Below are 19,070 nucleotides of genomic sequence, written 5' to 3'. Positions count from 1 at the left end.
GAGCTGAGATGCCACAGCACTCTACCCGGGGGGACAGCTTAAGGCTCCTGTCTCAAAAAAAAAAAAAAAAAACTCTGTGACCAGGTTAGGTGAAACAGTGCTGTGGAGTGGGACTTTGGAACTCAGACCAGCCCACGATTTGAAATAAATCATTGCCCCTCTCTGAGCCTCAGTTTTCTTATCTGTGAAGTGGATTCCATAGGAACGTCTATCTCACCAGGTTGCCGTGAGGAAGTGAAGAGAGACTCTCTGTCAAGTGCTCAGCACAGAGAGTACTGCCTATGCCTGTGGTGTGGCCAGAGGCAGTTAGACCTAAGAACATGGTGTCCTAGGCAGGGGCAGGGAACACTGGCACTAGACACAGGTAGAGGGAACTGAGGCAAGAGTGTGTGCATGGGCACTGGGGCAGGGGGATGATTTCAGGAGGATGGGGTGGTCAGCTGGTTGACAGTGCCTCCCACTAGATCTGGAGGAGAGAAGGCCTTGGTGGAGCCAGAGGGTGGAGGGAAGGCACTGAGCCAAAGAGGTGGGGAAGAGGGGCCAGGAGACCTGCTGGTGCAGTCAGGAGCTGGCTGGCAGCAGGGGAGGGAGGCAGTGGACTTCCCAGAGTTCAGGCTGCACATTATGGGGCTAACAGCACGCATGCTACACAGGGCCAACAACCCTGGGTTCAAACCCTGACTCACCAGCTGTGCAGCTGCAAGATGGATACATCTTAATTTCTCTAAGCACCCATTTCTACCTGGGGATAACCATATCAGCTGCCTCTTAGGGATGTAGTGGGGATAACGTGGAGCATAGAATACTCCATCAATTCCTGATAGAGTAAAAACAATGGCAGTCGTGACACAGACAGTATTTGCTGAGTGCTTATGCAGAGTCAGGCCCTGTGCTAAACACTATGCATGTGACTCCATGTGATTGTCTAGACTGGCTACCATTATGATCCTCATTTTGCTGCGAAGCTTCCAAGGCTCAGAGAGGTTAAGTTACATGCCCAAGGCCACACAGCAGGTAAAAGGCAGAGCAAGGACTTGAGCTCACACAGAGGAGCAGTGTTACATCCTCAGCTCCCTAAATCACCTGTCCTGTTTTCAGCAAAGATTAGATCCTAGGGTCCCCTGTGGTATTACAGGGGCTTGGATGGTGGCTTATTCCAGGATGCAGGGTCAGGTGTGTGTCTGGCAGAGTGTGATGACCCTGGGATAGGCTGCTTAGGTACAAATAGGATCTAGTGGTAAGGTTCACCATCAGGGGTCACTAAGGGATTCCACGGTTCAAGGAGGGCAGGGTATCGTGTGAAGCCCCACAGCTGGCTGCTAGCCATTCCACATCAGCTAAGGCTGGGAGAGCCTCATGCCAACCGCTGTGAGACAAGGCCTCTGCCCTCCGTGGGTGGAAGCATAAATGGGAAGGTACAGTCCCCACACTCAGGCCACATCAGCTGCCAGCTGCCCCCAGAGGAGAAGGATGGCCAGTGCATGGTCTGGGCAGCACCAGGGGGTCAGGACACTGAGAGAGTGCCACAGAAGCTGGGGAGGAACCAGAGGAGGCCCTTGTGAGGAAGTGAGCCATGAAATGGAGAGTGGAGCGGATAGGGCCTCCCAGAGGGGGCAAGGGGCACTGTGGACAAAGGTACACAAGGGAGGTTTGTTTTAAAGGTAATACATGCACATAATTTAAAACAAAACCAAAAAAAGAAAACCCCAGCAGCCCAGGGGTCCCCAAGGGAGTGAAAAGTGGCCAGCTCACCCCATTCCCCCCACCTAGTTCCGCTACCCAGAGGGATCCAGTCCCTTATGTGCCCTCCCCTACATACTTGGCTCTGGAACCTGGCTACCTTGGTTTGAATCCTGAATCCACATATACTCTTTATATGACTCATGCAACTTGTTTAACTTCTCTGTGTCTCCATCTCTACACCAGAGGACTGATGTGAGAGGCGAGGAGGGCTTCTGAAGCCTGGCTGGGGGTTTGGTGGGCGTTAGCTACTATTGCTGCTGCTATTATTATTATTGTTGTTGTTGTTGTTGTTGTGCATATATAGCTAGGCACACTGTGCATTCAGTTTGAAATGCCCAGCTCCCCTAAAACACAGTTTTCAAGGTTTCTGCCTAGTCAGGAAAGGGGCAGAGGTGTGAGAGGTCAACCCAAGATCAACCCAGTGGCCCCAGACCTTGAGACCAGAGGGTGTGCTGCATTTTGTGTATGCTGGCTGGGCTCCAGGAACTAGTGACTGCTTCATGTAGGGCTGGTGGTTTGGGGACGTGATCCCTGCCCCTATGATGGGTACATAGGGTAGTGGTGAGAACTGGAGTGGGGAGGAGCTGTGAAAAGAGCCCTTGGCCAGGCCCCAGAAGATGGGGGCTCAAGGCCTTTCTCTGCACTCCTCAGCTCCACCATTCTTGGATAAGTTCCCAAGCTCCAAGCTTCAGGTTCCTTATCCAGCAGGGGTACTAGGCTTCTGTGAGGAGCCAAGGCAGCGCATCAAATGAGATGTTCATTGGGGACCCCACCTGCATTTCCCTGCTCTCAGGAGGATTTACAGTTGATTTGGGAATGATGGTATCATTGACAAGATCCCACTTTGGGAAGTATTTAAGTGTAGCTAAGTAAAACCCACTCCTGGGTTCCAATCTTGGCTGTGCTGCTTAGTTTCAGTGACCTTAGTTTCAGATATTAATTAATCTTTCTGGGTCTCAGTTTCCTCCTCTGTAAAATGGGCACAGCAATCAACCCTTCTGTTCGGGGTTTTTGAACACAGGTAAGAGACTTAGCCCAGAGCCTGGCTCAGGGTAAGGCTCTGCAGGTTGGCAGCAGTTGCAATTATTTTAAGGAACTCAAACTGAAAAACCACCAGCAACCAGGGCTGTAGGCAATCCATTCATTTGTTGATTTGTTCAGTAAATTCTGATTGGTGTCTATTATCTACCAGGGCCTGTTCATTCATTCCACAAAGATTTACAGAGCACCTTCTAAGTACCAGGAGCCATGCTAGGGGCTGCCTTAGAGGCAATGAATAAGACAGGTTTGACCTCTGCCCTCCTAGAGCTAGGAGCACCAGGTACCCCATTGGCTGGAGGTAAGAAGGGGCAAGGCACTTTAGGGGCTGCCGTGCTGTCCAGCTGGTTGGCTCAGATAGCCAGCCCCTGTTCTGTTGTGTCAGGCTTGCTGAGCTCCAAGAGGCTGCTTCTGCCCAGAGTCCCCAGTGCCAGCCCTGTGGTCCCCAAGTTGGCTCCTCTGAGCGCCTCTTTCCTAGGGAAGTAGCTCTCTAGGGGGTGTGGGGAGTGCAGGGCCTTTTCTATCACTCCTACTCCAGTTCCTGTCACTTCCTCCCCAACAGTAGCACCCTTGCCCTTCCTCTTACATCCTCCCCTCTTCCCACTGTGGCCACAGTGCTGTGTTAGAAATGGAAGCCTATGTTCATCCTCTGCTCAGAATGCTCCCATGGCTCCTCATCACTCTCCTTGCAGAAGTCACTGTGTCCACAAGGCCCAGGTCTGGCCCCTGCTCACTGCCCTTTAGCCACACTGGTGCCCTGGCTGCTCCCCCAGAGCTTATTGGGTTCTGCTGAGATGTCACCTCCTCATGGAGGCCCTCCCTGATTGCCTATTCAAAATGCCTTTTGTCCTCATCACTTTCAAGCCCCTTACTCTAACTTTGGTGCCCTTATCAACAGCTGGCAAGTGCTGTATTTTTTGGTGGGTTCCTCTTCGGCTCTATATAGACAGGGATATTTGCTGTCACTGTTATGTACCCAGCACCCAGATCATGGGAGGCACTCAGTGGATATTTGTTACATGAATGCCTCAAACATTTTATTTCTCCTCTTTGTGCCCCAGTGTTCTCTTCTGCAAAATGGAGGGCCATTTTGTTGTGTGCTGACATGAGGGCTGGTGGCAAGGGTCCTACATGCACCAGCCTGCAGTCCCAATCCAGACCTACCCAACAAGCAGATTCCTCAAAGGGTCGGCTGGGCTGGGTCGTTGAGGGCTTCAAGTCCCATGTGGAGGCATTTGGACCTGTTCTTGGCCATCCTGGGAAGCCTGGTTTGGGCAGGGACACAGGCTTTGGGGAATTGGGAGAGAAACTGACTTGAAGGGAAGTCCATGACTGGGGAGATGTGACTGAGTGGTCCCATAATGGGGTCCCAGAAAGCCAGATCTTAGGCGTTGGGAGCCATTAAGTGGGGAGGGAGGCGTTTAGGGAGTTGAGTCTGAGCCACTGTGTGCAGGGGGGAGACTGCAGTCTGAGACCCAGTGAGGCTCCAGATTCTAGGGGGGAAGTGCCCTAAATGGGAGCTGAATCTGCAGGAAGGGGGGGGGGGCTGGAGATGCTGGAAGAGTAAGTCTAAGTCTCCTCTTATCAGCTGCTTTGCTCTCCATAAAGACCCTTTTTGTCATTCATTCATTCCCCCATTTATCCATTTAACAACATGGAAAGGGCTTCCTGGCGTGCAGTGCTGAGCCCATAGATGTAGTTTCTGCCCTGACACAGTTCAGAACACATGGTGGGGAACAGACACTACATGACATCATTATGGTGATGATGATGGTGGTGGTGGTATTGGTAAAGGTGATAGTGGTAATGGTAAAGGTGACGATGGCGATAATTGTACTGATGGTGATGGTGATAGTGGTATTGATGGCGGTGGTGGTCGTAATGATGATGGTTATGGCGATGATGCTGGTAATGATGGTGGCAATGAAAATGACGTAGTGTGTCAGCTGGCATTTGTTGAGGTTGAGCACTCACTGGGCACCAGCCTGTTTTAAATGTTTCCTGTGTGTTTGCATACTGGGCTTCTCCAACAACCCTGAGAGGCACGGAGATCTTATCCAACCTGCCCAAGGACCCCTGTGACAAAGGGTGGCAGCCGCATGTGAGCTCAGGCTGACTGACCAGCAGTTGCTCCAAGCTATGGTCACCTGCCACTTCCAGTAAGCAGCTCCCTCCCTCAGTCACAGGCAGGTCCCATCCTTTCCTCCTGGACCCACCATGGGGGCCCAATACAGGGGAAATACTTAAGTCTGACTTGCCCAAGCAGTGTTTGAGGTCTGGCTTTGCCTCAGCAAGCTTGGGCAAAGGGTGCCCTCACCACTCTGCTCTCAGCACTTTGTCTGTGAAAGGGAAGAACCGTCCTCCATGGAGGCCATCAAGAAGGCAAGGAATGCCACTCTTGGTGTGGCAGCTAATGTTTCCAGGGAGAGATCCCATTCCCTAAATCAGGAAGCAAAAAAGAAAAGAAGATTCTGTTCTTAGCCCTGCCTCTGGCGTCTGGGATGAGGAGTGGGCAGGTGGGAAGCTAGAGTCTTCTGGGTAAACGCACTGTACACACTCTCCCAGCACACGCGTCAGAGAGGGGCTGTTCTCCCACCCACTGCTGACTCCCATGTCTTTGGGGACAGCAGAGAAGCAGAGGCTTAGGCTTTTGCACCCCTAGTTCTAGCAAACCAAAGCTGATCCCATACCAGTAAAGAGGGGACAAAAGTCAGGTGTTGGGAGGAGCCGACCAAGGACACAAATGCTGCCTCTGTACTTCCTGCGTGGCTACTTCCTGCGTGGCCTGGGGTCCACCACTTTTCGTCTCTGGGCCTGTTTTGGTTTTTTGGGGGGGCAGTTTTTGGCCGGGGCCATGTTTGAACCCGCCACCTCTGGTATGTGGGCTGGTGCCTTACTCCTTGAGCACAGGTGCCGCCCACTGGGCCTCAGTTTTATTGACTTGTTCAAATATTTGCTGTGTATCTGCTCTGTGCTAGGCACTCTGCACTTCTGTTTATGCTCTGGAGGCATAAACAGTAATCCTGCCCCCAGAGAGCTGACATTCTAGTGGAGGCTGACACTATACAATAAGCGAAGAAAGCACCCAGTTGTCAGATGCTGGTTAGAGCTGTAAAGAAAAATAAAGCAGAGTGAGGGGATTCAAAGGGGTTGGAGTGGGAGGTATTAGAATTTTAAATGGCACCAGAGAGGGCCTTGGTGAGAGGTGGCATTTTGAGGAAAGCCCTGGAGGAAGTGTGGGAGCAAGTTATGCAGGTAAGTGGCGGAAAAACATTCCAGGCAGAGAGGACAGCAAGTACAAAGGCCCTGGGGCAGGAGTGTGTCTAGTGGGTTCAAGGAATTTCAAGGAGGCCGGTGTCCTCAGCTTCCCTCACTGCTTATATCTGGAAATGAAATGACCACATTTTATCCTTCAGAATTTTGAACCTCAGCACAAAACAATTTCTTGAACCCTCACAGTCCATCACTGTGATGCCAGCCTCCCAGATGCCTCCCCCCAAGGTGCCTGGGGTAGGCACCTTGCTGCCCATATCTTTAAGTTGTAGAGTGGATTTTAAGACCCATGGAGACTTAGAAAAGAAAACAAAATTCTCCAGCTCCTTGCTCTGAGTGGCTGATTCTCAGAGGGCTCTGGGTTCGAATTCTGGGTCCACCACCTTCCAGCTATGTGATCTTAGGCAAATTATTCTCTGAGCTTCAGTGTCCTTGACTATAGTCCAGGGTTGTGACAGGCCTTACAGAGAGCCCTCCAGGAAGAGTATGTGTGAGTGCTTTGCCTTGGGCCTGCCCTGTAGGAGGTGCTCAGTAAATGCTTAATGCCAGAACCTAACATTCTGGTATGACTTTGAATTGTTTTCATTCCTATTGGAAGTTTATCATATTACTTGAGTCTTCTAAGAACTCCATGAGGAAGAGGGGCCAAGACAGAATAGCCCCCACTTACAGAAAGGTAAGCTGAGACCTAGAGAGGGGTGAAGGACTTGCCCAGGGTGACCGTGAGGCAAGATGGACAGAGGGCTACAACCAGGGCCTCCTGGCTCAGAGAGCCCCCGGGATGGAGGGTGAGTAGCCCCCCATACCACCTGTAAGTGTGCATTGTGCAATGATAGCAACTTTCAGATTTGTGGTCCCCAAGCAGGTTTTGTAAGGCATGGCTTGGTGGGTCTGGAGGGCTGTTATAAGAATGTTGAAAGGCCCAAGCTTTGGGGAAGCCCAGGCCACGGCCAGGCGGTGTCTGGGGCAGGTCCCAGTGAGAAGAGGAAGAGGTGCCTCATGTGATTGTGTGCTTGGCCTGTTTGTCCATCCGGTGTCTGGCCTTGCTAGGCGGGGAGGGCTGGGTCTCCAGACTGTTCTCCCAATAGCCCAGCCCCCAGGACCTTGTCATCCAGATGCTCATCCCTGTCAGCTTCTCTGAGCCTCAGGACAGCCCTGTGAGGGGGCGTTACAGAGGCAGAAGCTGAGGATCAGAGAGCAGCATGCCTGGTGGGGGTGGGGGACGGGGTCTGCCTGATCCCCAGTCCCGGGGACAGGTGCTGGCAGTCGGGCTTTGGGCAGGAGGACCCCTTCCTCCTTTGGCCACCTTCCTGGCCACAGCTTGGCCTCCCAGCCCTTGACAGTAGGCCCTACTCACCAGCCTCTGCTCTTTGGCTGCTGCAGCCTGAACCTTCAGCTCATGGGGCTTCTGACCCCTGGTCCCAACCCTACCCTGCATCAGCCTCCTTGGGGCACTGGACTGACTGACTTCTCTTAACCCCTGTGTAGCACCTGAAGTACCTCAGTGCCCACATAACTCAGGGATTTCTCAGCCCATTTTACAGATGAAGAAGCTGAGGCACAAAGAGGAAAGATATCTTGGAGCACATAGGACATAAGAGGCAGAGGGTGAGACTCCCAAGCCAAGCCTTTTCTATTCTGTAGCTTTCTGCCCTCAGTTTCTTTAGCTGCAGAATGGGAGACTTGAACTGGATAATGTCAGTTTAGAGCAGAGTGGAAAACGTACAGATTTAGAAGTGAGGTGTGCTGAACTCTAACCCTTGCTCCTTCCCATCCTAGCCAGGAGGCTGTGGGTAGTCACTTAGTCTCTCTGTGCCTCAGTTTTCTCACCTCTGAAAGGGGCTGAGAGCAGTTTCAAACCATGAGCTGCTGTGAGGTGCAGAGAGCCTAGAAAATGACAGGAACCTTGTAGGAGTTATTTTGGTTTTTTTAAATCATTAGCTCCCTGTCCACCTCCCCTGCAATGCTCTGAAGAGTGAGGGGGCCATGTTAATGCTCTCTCTTGCTCTTCCTGGGGCATGGCTGGGTGGCCCAAACTGGACAGAAACTGTGTTGTGGGGGCAGACAAACATCTAGGCAGCCTGCTGTGGTGGGTGGTGAGCAGCAGGTGATCTGAATGTGAAGCCAGCTCAGGCTGCACTCGGGCAGGCAAGGGCGCCTTTGTCCCCTTTGTCTCCTCTCGTACAAATTAGCAATTACCTTTCCTGCTCCTGCAAGCTCTGCCTTTCCTGGGAGAATTGCTCCAAAACAGCCACTGAGCAAGCAGAAGCCGCCTGGCTAATTAGCGGGTGGCCACTGGGGACAAACTTAGGGCCTAGTGGTCAGAATTGGGGCCACAGCTGCCTGGGGGTTGGTGCCAGCTTGGCTGGGAGACCAGGCAATGTCCTGGGCTCCAAGACATCATGGCTTTCCCATCACCAGGTTTAAATCCTGGTTGTATGATTTTTTGCCTGTGTGACCTTAGATAAGTCACTTTGCCTCTCTGGGCCACAGTTTCCCCATCTTTAACTTTGGGACTATGTGGGTTTTGAAGCCTAGAGCCTAAATGGTGCTGATAATTACTGGTATTATTACTAATGCTACTAGTGTCACCACTGCCACTGTCTTGGGCCTGTGCTAGCTCAGGTGGGAGGACATGAGGAATGCAAACCCAGCGACAGCCCTTGGGGACCCTGAAAGGCCACATTACCAGCACAGGCAGTAGGAAAGCCCCAGTTAGGCCTCAGGCCGTTAGGCAACAGGGAGGTTTAACCTGTCCGAGGCACATCACCATCACTAGGGAATGGAATCATTGTGATACTGTGTGGCCGTGTGCCTAGAGTAGGGTCTGACCCAGACTAAGTGTTTGGTAAAGGAGGGGTGCTGTACCTACCTCCTCTCCCGTCCCTGCCCCAGGTACACGGCAGCTCCTGAGAGCTCAACATGGTCAAGGGCTGCCTGCCTGTGGCTTGGGTGGCCAGGGAAAGGCCTCCCAGCAGGATGGGGAGGGCGAAGGGGGTTTTGAGTGAGCAAAGGAGAGGAGGCACAGCTGGACAGTCAGTCCGCCCCAGGCCTGGGAAGGTATCAGTCCAGAAGCTGTTCAGGTTGAGAGAGGCCAGAGATTTGGGAGAAAGGGCCTGCCTGCAGGGCCTCAGGGCCAGGCCAGGCTGCATTCTCCCTGCTGTCCTGGCTGGTGACTCTAGGAAGAGACCTCCTAGGTTACAGCATGAGTGTGGATAGAGTGTCAGGAAGCACAGGAGGAGTCCTGGCTTGGCTTGCGGAGTGCTAGCCTGAGGCCCACCCAGGGGCTAAGTAGAGGGTGGGCATCCCAGGCAGAGGAGATGGCTTATACAGAGGCAGGAATGGTCCTTGAACCCAGGGGTGAGCAGGGCTGCATCGCACAGGCCCTTACTGGCCTGTAAATCAGGCTGGATTTTATCTGGGTACTGGGGAGCCAAGGAAGGTTTGGCACAGGCAGCATCAAGGTCTAATTTTCAGGGTCAACATACAGCACTGTTAGGGTGGTTGAGATGGTGAAATCAGAAGCCTGAATGGGCATGGAAGTCAACCTGTCACTTCACCCTCCCTTGTGTCCTGCCTGGGCAGACCCCATCCCTCTGGGAGTCTCAGCTTTTGCATGTGTCCCGTGAGAGGCTGTGGACCTCCTGCCTCTCTGAGTACTTAGGGATGAGAACAAAATGATCCTAATGATACACCTGGGCCCCGACACCTCATGGCATCTTAGGGAAAGAAGACCAATGATTTTTCATCAAGCCCTTACTGTGTGCTACGTATTTTACATGGATTATATCATTTCACCCTCATAACTGCCCTTCTGGGTCCTCCCCATTCATTGAGGAGAAAACTGAGACACAGAGAAGTGACTGCCCAAGAGGCAGAGCAGGGACTCGAGCTCAGGCTGTTCTGATGCCAGAGCCCTGTGCTGTTAGCCCTTCCACATGCCTGTCCCCAAGCCCAACCCTAGCTGGGGCGTGGCCCCATCCCCAGCCAGTTCCCCGGGGCCCACTTAACCCCCTCTCAGGGCCCACCAGCACAAGAGCCAATTAGTGCCTGCCGAGCTGGGGGCACCACACCTGTCCCCCTGCTCTGGGCCCCCCAGAGGCCCAGCCCTGCCTACATCCTTCGGGCACCACCCTCAGCTCTAGAAACTGATGCTTCCAGTATCGTGCCATTAAGAAAAAGGACTAAAGCTCATTTTTTGTCAGAGAAGCTGGGAGAAAATAAAGCCAGTGAGAGACACATCCCAGCGTCAGGATTTTTCCAGGCCTTGGCTGGGCCGCCCGTGGAGCACTGTCTCTCCCCTGCAGACTCCCCTCCTCTCTCCCAGCACCCGCCTTCCTCTCCCCACCTGGCACCAGGAGACCCTCTGTCCCCTGTGACAGGGGGCTGCTGGTGGGGTTGGCTGGATTTTCTCACCTGTGTGCCGGGTCTGGCTCCAGCAAAAAAGGAGGAAGAGGAAAAAAAGGTCCTTGAGATGGTGACAAAGGTCTGAGTGTGGGCCGCAAGAGCAGCCTGTTTCCAGGCAACTGCTCTACCCTGGGCTCCCCGCGGCGGCGGGCACATCCGTCATGCCTCGGCTCAGCTCAGCAAGGGAGCTCGGCCGCCCCAGCAGCCCAGGCACACTGCCCATGGCCCCCTCGCCCCAGCCCTGCAGGGGACGGGAGGCCCCTCCAGCGGGGGCCATGTTAGAAAGCACAGGGTCATGACAGCTACTGCTGGCCCAGCACTTACGAGGTGCCCAGCCTCAGGTCTGGTATACACAGGGCAGAGCTCCCCGTCTACTAGATCCATCCGTCAGTCTGCCCATCTGTCTGTCCATCTGTCTGTGATAAAACAGTGTTTTAGTGTGCAGGCTCTGGACGGCTGGGTGGAAGCCCACTCCACCACACATTTGTTGCTCGTCCTTAGGCAGGTTATTTTACCTTGCCTGGCCTCAGTTTCTTCATCTGTGAAATGGATGTAATAATAGTTCTTGCCTTATGGGGTTGTCATGAGGAGTAAATGACTTGCTATGGATAATGCCCTAGGAATGGTGCCTGACACATATTAAATGCTCCATAAATATTAGGGTTTTTTCCAATTTTTATTTTTGATTGTTTATAAAGAGATAGGGCAGTGGGAAACATACCATCTACTGCTACCAGATAGACCTGGGAGGGGGACCATTTGCCTCACTTTTATTTTTTTTATTTTTTATTTATTTATTTATTTATTTAGACAGAGCCTCAAACTATTCCCCTGGGTAAAGTGCTGTGGCATCACAGCTCATAGCAACCTCTAACACCTGGGCTCAAGCCAGTCTCCTGCCTCTGTTTCCCAAGTAGCTGGGACCACAGGCTCCTGTCACAAAGCTTGGCTATTTTTTGGTTGCAGCCATCATTGTTTGGCAGGCTGGGCTGGATTCGAACCCGCCACCTTAGGTGTATGTGGCTGGTACCTTAGCCACTTGAGCCACAGGCGCCAAGCCTGCCTCACTTTTAATTGTTGCTGTGCCTCTCTGTACCTCAGTTTCCTGTTGACTAAATTGGAGAGATAATTAATGGCTGCCTGGATACCCTGCCCTCCCCAGCATGAGTGTGAAGCCCTCTCCTCTTGGGAGAGTTAGTGATGGCCTATGCCAGGGCCCCACCATGGCATCACTTGAGACCCAGAAGGGTCAGGATTCTGCAGACTGAGATTGGCACCCTTGGTCTCATGGGTGTGCAGGCAGGGGGAGCAATCAGACCTGCAAGGGGGTACAGCCCCCAACCTGCCTGATTTCTGGACTGCTCAGCTGTGCAGGACTCCCCTGCTTTCTGCCCATGATCCTGGCCGTCCTAACTGCTCAGCCTCTGCCCTCATACTTCCTTCCACCTTCTTGTGAAAACAACCTCTGAGTGCCCTGGGGCAAAAGGAGGAGGGCGAGAAGTGCCAGTGGGCTGGGCACATCACCAGCCTTTGTCTGGGCCACCCAGCATCAGGGGAAGGCTGGGTCCCCTTGGGGCAGGCCATGCTGCCGGCCTACTGGCGGTTCAGTGAGATAGCGTGGGCGGCAGGGCCTGGGCAGGCCTGGGCTGGCGGTGGCCCCTTGGGACAGCGTGGCCTGTTCTGGGGAAAGGAAGGCCCATGCCTGGGAGGAGAGTGGGATCGCACTGTGGGTCCCTGTGGCAGCTAGCGTGGGAGCGACTGTGACCTTCTGGGACCCAATACTGATAACCTCAGAACCTATTATATGCCAGAAATAGTGGCCACAGCTGTCCCCTCTGTGCTAGGTCACACATTCTAGTGTTGGGGCCTGGGGGGCCTGGGTCTAAATGCCATCTCCACTGTGATAGCTGTGTGGCCAAGCAGACCCCACCCCACCCCCACCCATGGGCCTCCATTTGCTGGTCTGCAGAGTAAACTTAACCATAGTCCTGCCTCAAATGCTTTGAGCAGCCCCAGAAACAAAGAAAGCTCCCAGGAAATCTCACTGCTATTATTATTGTTGACTCTGCCCTTGAGAAGAAAGGGCTTATCATTTGTTCAGTTCCTACTGTGTGTTGGATCCCTGCCCTGGAGAGAATCCAATTCAAGAAACATCTACTGAGTGCCTACTATGTGGCAGCATCTGGGATACCCAGATGAAAGCCGTGGGGTTAGGGTGTTGGAGAGAGAAGGAAAAGGAAGGGAAGAAAGATGACAGTTGAGGGCCTACTATGTGCCAGGCTATTTGCTGAGCCCTGGGAGTCCAGAGAGGAGAGGAGAAGCAGCTGCCCTTGTGATGGGGAAGGACACAGAACTCTGGAAATTGATGATTATGACCTAGGATAATGGATGGGGAAACAACTAGGTGGCTGCTAACACAGATATAGGGGGCCAGGGAAGCCTTCCTGGAGGTGGTGACCTGGAAATTTGTCATTATGGTCACACTCATCAACTTCCCTCTGTAATAAATAGCTCTACAATGTTGTGATCAGGCCTGAGTTTACACATGTCTGGGGACAGAGGACTCACTACCCAAGAAGGAGTGACTGCCCTTTTTCCATTTGCAATCAGCTGACCTTCCCTTGGACCCTTCTCAGCTCCTCCTCAGCTGCCCTGCTCTGGTCCAGGCTGCAGGGACTTTGCTCAGCCCTCCTGCTCCTTCTCTCGCCTCTCCAGGCTGTTCTCCACCCAGCAGCCAGAGCAATCTTCTGAAACATAAATCAGACAACATCAACTCCTAGCCTAAAACCCTTCAGTGGCTCCCCAGGGGCTCTTAGGACAAAGACCAGACTCCATACCACAGCCTGGAAGGCTGGGCCTGGCCCCGCGCCGTTGACCCTTCAGCCTCACTGGACAGAGGAAGGAGCCACGTCCAGGCCAGATTCTCCACCTGCCAGCATAGCCTCTTGGGGGTGCAGTGACCAATTTAGTGCAGATGGAGCCCCCCAGCTGTGACTGTTGGGGGGGGGATGAATGGTGCAAGGTGGTGGGACAGCTGTGTGATTTCAGTGCACAGTCCCTTTCCAGCTCTATGCCTCAGTTTCTCCATCAGTAAAACAAGGGGATTTTCATGAGCTCAACCCCCTCCACATAATCTCTGGGGCTCTCATAAAGGAATGTTTCATGTCCTCCCCAGATCTGATCCAAAGGAGAGACCAGCAAGTTGGTGTTAAACTATGATGCAATTTCTGTTGATCTCTGGTCCAGAGGGGGCACTGAGGCCCATAAGGTGAAGTGCCTCTTCCTCAGCCAAGCCCCTCTGCAGGTAGTGGTTAGTTATCAGCAGGAATGAAAGGCAGTGGCACAGGAAGCCCATGGGACAGGTCATGCAAACTCGGGAAGCTGGGGGATTTTAACGCCCTCACTTGGAATCTGGATTTTGCCATTATTTTTTATTTCAACTTTGTTTAAATATATGGTGCATTCAAATTATTCAAAATACAAAAGTTGGCTGGGCTCATGCCTGTAGGGAGGTTGAGGCGGTGGATCACCTGAGCCCAAGAGTTCAAGACGAGCTTGAGCAAGAGCAAGACTTGTCTCTACTAAAAATAGAAAAAATGGCTCGGTGCCTGTGGCTCAAGCGGCTAAGGCGCCAGCCACATACACCTAAGGTGGCGGGTTTGAATCCCCAGCCCGGGCCCACCAAACAATGATGGCTGCAACCAAAAAAATGGCTGGGCGTTGTGGCGGGCGCCTGTAGTCCCAGCTACTTGGGAGGCTGAGGCAGGAGACTCGCTTGAGCCCAGGAGTTGGAGGTTGCTGTGAGCTGTGATACCATAGCACTCTACCCAGGGGGATAGCTTGAGGCTCTGTCTCAAAAAAAAAAAAAAGAAAAAAGAAAAAATTAGGGGCGGCACTTGTGGCTCAAGGAATAGGGCACCGTGGTGCCCCATATGCTGGGGGTGGCGGGTTTAAACCCAGCCCTGGCCAAAAATTACAAAAACTGAAAAAAAAAAAAATTAGCCAGGCCTGTGGCCAGTGACTGTAGTCCCAGCTACTTGGGAGGCTGAGGCAAGAGGATCACTTGAGCCCAGGAGTTTGAGGCTGCTGTGAGGTATGGTGCCGTGGCACTCTACTAAGGGTGATAAAATGAGACTCTGTCTCAAAAGTAAATAAATAAATACATAAATAAAAAATGTAGGATAAAAATCTTCTTCCCACCTCTTTTCTTTCCCCTAGCCATTCAGCTCCCTCTCCAGGAAGTGCCCCTGTGATCTGCTTTTTGCCTGTCCTCACAGAGCCATCTGATGTGTGTACAAGCAGATGCTAATGCACAGAATTCATTTTTGGAGGTAGGGCGAGCTGGTCAGTGTCTGAGTTTGCCTCCTGCCCACTGTTAAGGGCTTGGGTGAGGTCGCAGAGCATGGCAGGGAGCAGAGTCCCCTGCCACCCTCTCCCTGCCCCAGCACCGTGCGGCCATCTGCTGTTATGCTGACTTTCCTGCAGAGGAGGCTAAGGATCCTGCTGTAAGTATTAAGCAGAGACCAAGGAGATGTCAAGAAAGTTCTGATTGGCTACCAAGCACCTTCGGCACCTTCAGGGATAAGGAAGGCTGTTGCTGCCATGCAGCAGTGGGACCCCAGGTCAGCACAGCAGCAAGCACAGGAAATGTGCGAGGGTGGACCCTGCTTTATGTTGTAGACAAGCTCTGTCGTAAGGGCTCAACAACATTGTTCACCCTTAACACATCCCCACCAGGTAGATACCCTTAACCTCCTGTTATAGTTGAGGAAAATAGGCCCAGGAAGATGGAGTTCCTTGCCTGAGATCACATAGGGGATTTGAATTCAGATCTGCTTGATCCCTAAGATTTCCTGCCCTGCCTGGTGTCAGCAGCTTAATCTACACTATACTACCTGGCTCCTGCATAGCTGAGACACATTGATTCAGAAGGGGCAAGGTAGCTGTGTGCTGAATGACTTCAGCTGCGACACTTTCAGCTCTGGCTCCACTGCTTACCAGTTATGTGGCCGTGGGCAGGCCACATGCTCCCTGTGCCCCAGGACCTCTGCTGGGCCTGAGGTCAGCTCCTGCTGGTCCCTCCCCAATTCAGACCTTCTGGGTAGGGTAAAGTTGAGGGAGTAGGGCAGTTTCCCCTGGGGCTGAGGACACTTGTGCTGACAGACGCCACAGCTAATGCTCCAAGAGACAGAACCAGGCCGGAGGAGCTGAGATTCACAATCCCCCGGCCTCTGCCTGGCTGTGTGGCTGTGAGCTACTGTCTTTCCCTTTCTGAGCTTCTAGTTCGTGTCTCTAGGCCCCTAGGAGTGCGTCCTGGAGGAAAGGGCAATGTTGAGATATAGCCCCTGGGAGTTGGCAGGATTTGGACAGGCTGGAATGAACCAGGGAGCAAAAAGGACAGGGTTCAAGGAGAGACAGAGACAAGTAACTCAGAGTGAGCTACCTTTTCTTTTGCTGACTCCAGGAATGAATTTTACATTTGAGTTTGATTTAAGGTTGCTGGGCAAAACCAAGCCTGACAGAGTAGAGGGGCCCCAGGGAAGCCTCAGCTGAAGAAGCGGAATGAAGTTTTGAAGTTCCTGAAGCCTCAGATGTGCTGTTTTATGGTCAGGGAGCAGAGGCACAAGGGGAGACAAGAGAGTCCCCCCCCAGGCCCAAGAGCTCTTCTGAACTATCCACACACACACCTACTGTGCAGCAGGCACTATGTAAGGTCCTGCCAGAACCAAGGTCTGTGCCCTCACAGTGCTCACCATCTATGGGGGACATAGCCATTAATCAGAGGACCACACAGAACAAGCAGAGTATTAGGATCATGAGAGGCTCCATGAAGGAAGTGGTACTCACAAGTCTTGACCTGGGCCTGGAGGTCAGGGAGGGCTTCTTGAGGCCATAACGAAGTACTGCAGACTGGATGGCTTAAGCCACAGACACTTGTTTTCTCAGTTCTGGAAGCTGGAAGTTCAAGGTCAAGGTGTGGGCAGGGTTGGTTTCTTCTGAGGCTCTTCTCCTTGGCTTACAGATGGCCAACTTCTGTGTCTTCTCATGGTCTTCCCTATATGAATGTCTGTGTCTTCATCTCCTCTTCTTTTTTTTTTGGAGACAGAGCCTCAAGCTATCCCCCTGGGTAAAGTGCCATGGCATCACAGCTCACAGCAACCTCCAACTCCTGGGCTCAAGCGAGTCTCCTGTCTCAGCCTCCCAAGTAGCTGGGACTACAGGCGCCCTCCACAACGCCCGGCCATTTTTTGGTTGTAGCCGTCATTGTTGTTTGGCGGGCCCGGGCTGGGGATTCGAACCTGCCACCTTAGGTGTATGTGGCTGGCACCTTAGCTGCTTGAGTCACAGGTGCTGAGCCTCATCTCCTCTTCTTATAAGGACACTAGTCACATTGGACTAGGCCCATCCTAAGGACCTCATTTAACTCAATCAGCCCTCTCTCTCTCTCTCTCTCTTTTTTTTTTTTTACACCGTCTCACTCTGTCACCTAGGCTGGAATGCAGAGACATGACCATAGCTCACTGCAACCTCGAACTCCTGAGCTCAGGCATGAATCACCTCTTTCAGAGCTCTGTCTCCAAATACAGTCACATTCTGAAGTGCTGGGGTTAGAACTTCAACATGTAAATGGGGGAGGGGAGCACAGTTCAGCCCATAACAGGCAATACCACTTGAGCGGAGGCCTGAAGGTCAAGGAGAATTTAACTTAGCAGCAGGAAAGAAAGGGTGTTTCAGGCAGCGGGCACAGCACAGGCAAAGCCCAGGTGACAGGAGAGAGCATAGGGTGCAGATGTGGCTGAGAGAAGTTAGTGTGGCCAGGGTGCGGGGCAGGGAGGCATGGACAGGACTTCGTGATGAGGCCAGGGAGATGAAGTCTCAGTTTGGTGGCTCTGTGGCCCCATAACCACATTCCTTTCCAGTCATTCATTTCCTCATCAGTGAAACAGGAGTAATCACACTAGCCTTTTGGGTCTGGGAGCTGGAATGAGGTCACATAGGTCTAAGACAGTGGTTCTCAACCTTCCTAATGCCACAACCCTTTAATACAGTTCCTGTGGGTCACGACCCACAGGTTGAGAACTGCTGGTCTAAGATAGTTTGCCCCATGCCAGCCCCTGCCAGCTCAAGATGAGTTGTCCCTTTTCTCTTCCATTCCTGGACCACCCCTGGTCTTCCTAGCCCTTCTCATCCCCTACCCTGATTTGCGTGACCTGGCTTGAGATCCTCAGCTGCAGTGCTAAGAAGCCTTGGCCAACAGTACCGTGACTTGGGAGGCCATTTGGGCCTTCTGGGAGCCAGGGAGAAAAGGAGAATTTCCTGGGGTGTCGCCTGGAAGAGTGTGCCGGACTTCTGAACTCCACAGGACCAAGTGTGGATGCTCAGTAAAACATCTGAGCCTCTTGTGCTATTCGGGAGGAAAAGCTCCACCCTCCCACAGTAGGACATTGCCCTTCATTGCAAAATAAATGGATCTCCGGTGACAGGGGCCTCTTCTCTTGGGAGATGTTTGCTGGGTCTCTCTGCCCATGAGCCACTGTTCCTAATTGACTGTGTAGCCTGTGGCAAGTGGCTTCATCCCTGAGCCCATTTGCTCATTTGTGCTGATATTTAACACATTCTGAAAATTTGAATAGATGGTTAATTTTAGGATCATCTTCGATTTACAGAAAAGTTGCAAAGATGGTCTAGAGAGTTTCTGTATACCCCTCACTCAATTCCCCCTATTGTTACTATTCGATGTCACTAAGGAACCAACACTGGTACATTACTGTTAACTAAACTCACACTTTATTGGGGGTTTCACTAGTTTTCCCTAGGATTTGTTTTCTGTCCCAGGATCCCAACCATGATATCACATTACATTTAGTCATCAAGTCTCCTTAACCTCCTCTAGTCTGTGGCAGCCTCGTAAGACTCGCCTTTACTTTGACAAATATTTTTGAGCACCTACAATGTGCATTGTTTTTGGTGCTAGAGAAAGAAACAGAATCCTCCCTTGCATGGAGCCTACATTTGGGGATTGGGAGACAGACCTCAAACAAGTAAATGTAAATATTAAATACATCATGAGCTATACAGGAAAAAAAAATGGCAGGAAAAAGGATGGGCCTGAGGGGCTGCTGTTTGAGATAGGGAGGTCTGGGAAGGCCTCCTATGAGGAGATTTTGGAGCAGAGACCGGCTGATGGTGAGGGGTGTAGATTTGGGTGTAGGGTGGGGATAGAAGCTGGGAGGAGGCTGATGCAAGGATCCAGGGGAACCAGGTGAGAGAGGATGGCAGTGTGCCCATGGAGGATGCAGAGGTGGGCAGGTTCTAGGCCTTTTTGAAGGGGGAACCACAGGATTTGCTGGTGGAAACAGGGCTGGTGCTGAACCCTCTGACAGGGCCTGTGTGAGGAATAAAAGACAGGATGGATGGGAGCAAGGCTTGGCAAACTGTAAAATGGGATTCCTCTGTGATCCTCTGTGATTTTAGAGCCACCGAGCCCAACCCATCCTGTGGTCAAGGGCCAGTGAGTAATAAACTACTGTATTGTTTTTTGTTTGTTTGTTTGTTTTTTTAGAGACAGTTTCACTTTATTGCCCATGGTAGAGTGCTGTGGCGTCACA

The 19,070-nt window shown here is 52.3% G+C and overlaps 1 protein-coding gene across 1 annotated transcript in view; it reads left to right on the top strand.

Annotated features, from left to right (window-relative positions):
• NOL4L (nucleolar protein 4 like) overlaps window positions 1–19,070 on the top strand; it is a 129,082-nt gene that overhangs the window by 12,108 nt on the left and 97,904 nt on the right. The gene's annotated exons all lie outside the window — the stretch shown is intronic.

This window comes from Otolemur garnettii, unplaced genomic scaffold, assembly GCF_000181295.1.
Source record: "Otolemur garnettii isolate 467f Iridium unplaced genomic scaffold, OtoGar3 scaffold00025, whole genome shotgun sequence".
Classification (NCBI taxonomy): domain Eukaryota; kingdom Metazoa; phylum Chordata; class Mammalia; order Primates; family Galagidae; genus Otolemur; species Otolemur garnettii.
The sequence above is the reverse complement of the archived record's forward strand: the minus strand, read 5'-3'. Positions and strand labels throughout refer to the sequence as shown.